This window comes from Morone saxatilis, unplaced genomic scaffold (assembly GCF_004916995.1).
Source record: "Morone saxatilis isolate NCDOM2014 unplaced genomic scaffold, NCSU_SB_2.0 Contig2, whole genome shotgun sequence".
In the NCBI taxonomy this organism is placed as follows: domain Eukaryota; kingdom Metazoa; phylum Chordata; class Actinopteri; family Moronidae; genus Morone; species Morone saxatilis.
In genome coordinates, this window is record NW_023339762.1 from 327,839 (window position 1) to 331,099 (window position 3,261).

General features: G+C 37.2%; 1 protein-coding gene across 1 annotated transcript in view; it reads left to right on the forward strand.

The window, feature by feature from the left end:
• The window catches only part of pard6a (par-6 family cell polarity regulator alpha), a 26,061-nt gene that overhangs the window by 16,842 nt on the left and 5,958 nt on the right, over window positions 1–3,261 (forward strand). The window lies entirely within an intron of this gene.

The following is a 3,261-nucleotide window of genomic DNA, read 5'->3' on the forward strand; positions in this document are numbered from 1 at the left end:
GTGCCTTACCTGTTGTTGCTGGGTGCCCACGGTTTTCTTTCTGTCTGTCTCTCTCTCTCTCGTTCTCTCTCTTCCCCCAACTGGTCAAGGCAGGATGACCACCCACCTTTGAGCCGGAAGGGTCTGTCCGAGGTTCTGGCCTGTTAAAAGGCAGTTTTTTCCTTGCCCTGGTCTCCAAGGTCTTGCTCACTAGGTGGTACGTTGGGTCTCTGTAAATGTTAAAAGGAGTTCGGTCTAGACCTGCTCTAATTTGAAAAGTGTCCTGAGATAACTTCTGTTATGAATTGGCGCTATACAAATAAAATAGAATTTAATCACTGCAAGTGGTTCTCATAAAGATTTTTTTAAAATTTGCGACTGACAAGGACTATGACCAAATCATAGATTGTCTTTGAGGTACTCTACTGGAGGGATGAACAGCATTCTTCCAAAAGATTTCCCCTCATTTTCTGTTTAGATGATGGTGGTGAACCACACTCAAAATTCTTAGGTGTTCAGTTGGGTTGAGATCTGGTAAGGATGGAATATAATCTGATTAAGAATGGTGGACAGCAACTCTGTTATTATTGCCAGATAGAGGCAGAAACAAGACATGCTGAAAACAGAAAAGGTGTGGCTGCTATATTCTGCTTGGTGACATTCAAAGCCGAAACAAAACCATCAGTTATTTGGCACAGAGCTTTACCAAGTTGTCAACCCAAGACCAAGATTGAAGACCTGTCACTCAGTGTAGACATTGGCACATTGCCTCCAGAGAAAAGTGTTCATGAAGGAAATCAAACTTTGTATGGACTAAAAAAAGGCCTGGACTTTCTTTTGAATTTGTCAAGTGCAGTTCTGTTGCATATTCTTAGCATCAGTGGGTTTGGCCAGAAATCAGTAGATGAATGGATCACATCTGGAATAGAATAACACTTTAAACCTTTCAATTTGATCCCGTCATCCTGCCTTTTCAACACACAGAAGTGCTTAAGGATGTTCACTCACTCATATGTTTGCTGGTAGTAATAATCCAGAACTGTGTCCGTGTGTGTATGCATGTGCACAACAACGATGAGATTATAGATTGACTTGACGCAGACACAGAGGTTTCTAGAAATCTTTTACAATCCTTTGATATTAATCTTCAATCAATTAGGCGAGTTAGCGAGGGTTGCCGTGTTGGAGTGTGAACAAGGGGAGGGGTGTCAGTTTCTGTGGGACTGAACAATATAAAATTATATTCTGATGTTTCACATGCTTGAATTACTATCATAAAGGTATTTGATTTGTTTTCCCTTGTCATAAATGAAATCCTAACATAAAAAGAAGAGCTTGGATTCTCTACCCGAACCCGACTGGACCCGACACAGCCTGCCAGGTTTGGGCCAAATATGCTGCTGTAGGACGGGCACTGCATGCTACTGTAATTAATGAGTGAATTTGTTATTCATTTGTTTTGATAAATATTTGCATTATATTATTTGCACAGTAATAAACTTTTAATCTTTTATTTATTTATTTATTTTACACAGAAATGTGGGTTCGGGTCAGTCCAAAACTGCTTTATTTACTTCAACTACAAAAGGAAGCAACCAACCTCAACACAACACAAAAATTCCATGTTTCCTTTATCATGTCATATTTTAGTCTGCTCTGCAGTTTTGTCTGTTAAGAGAAATACTGTTTTATTTCACTAATTATTTCTAATGACTTCCACTTTGCCTTATTTTTTCATATTTCATTATTTTATCAATTAAACTTCCTGCAGAGATGTTTCACATTCCATTCCAGTGATGACAGTATGATCATGGCAAAATGCTGCAGGAAAAATAGATTTTTGTAGTCAAGTTAACATCGCCCTGGTTCCTTTATTTATCAAAAGAAATCCAGATTAATATTGATGTTCAGTACTTCAGTAGTATTTATTAAACAGTTTAAACAGCTAGTTTTATTATATGTAGCTTCACATTTAGTTATCCTTGTATTTCAGGAAGTGCTTGCAGATAAAGTTAGCAGTAATTGCACTAGTGGTAATAAGAGTATATACACTTTGTTTTTTTAGGAGTTAAAGTAGTGGGATTAGTAGTAGAGGAAGAAGTCAGGAATATTATTATATCTTTAATATCTTTTTAGCGAAGTCATACTGTCAGCTGATCACTGGTAGAGAGAAAGTTTCAGTATGTATATAAAATAAACAAAGAACATAGAGGAAAGAGATGTATGCACATGGTGTGAAAATGATATGAATATTGTAATACAAATATTTATAAATTCCACTCACACAGTCAGAGTAATAATGGATCCAGGTATGAAATTTGACACAGAAAAATATTTTCAGACTGAATTGAATAAATGTTCCTCCAAACAAAACGGAAGAAAAATATTCAGATGCACTGCTCCACTTGATTAGATTACATAAATAAACCTGTGATGGTGCTCGGCAAGTATGCGAATAACCCCGTCTCTCCCTTTAACACGTCTCCCACACCTCTATGTGAGTGACTGCCAGGGGGTTCTTCCTGCTGTACTTTTCCACAACCTGCGCTCAACACAACGCTGGTTCTGATCACTTCTGTAAAATGTGGATTTCAGTTTGAAAGTCAACTGCCAGTTATTTTAATTAATTCATTATTAATACAATATTTGCGTATTTCAACCGCTGTATGTTAGAGCTGTGAATCTTCACTGGCCTCACAGTCTGATTTGATTACGAATCACCTGTCAACTATTCAAATGCACAACAATTCTCTGTGTATTGCATCCTCAATTTTATATATTCCTATAAAAACAAAACTATTGCTGTTATTGTTACAGATGGGTCAGTTGAGACAGAAGTTTCCCTTTATTCTTTATGGTTGCCAACCTTAACTCAGAGTGAAAACAGTTCACATGATTCCTCAAATTCCTTGTATTATTAAAGTATTGCATTGTTTGTAAGGCAGATATTCCACACAGTCTGTGTCCTGTCATCCAGTTGGTGCTTTCCAGTAAGTTCATAAAATCCAAAATGTTACCAGAATTCCACTTTCAAAATACTGGGTGTGTTTTTTATCACTCTCTGCTGATCTCTGCCTCCCCCCGTCATACTTTGTTAAGTGCTTGAATTTTGGCATTGGACTTCATTAGTGTGCTGCAGATATCAATATGCATGTAAATCCAAGGTGACTGGACTGGTACCCAGGACTCAATAGCCCCTTATATAGTATTTTAAGTACCCATGTACAAATACTAATTGTATGCTACTCAATACAAGAATAAAATAAAACTCCATACCTCTGG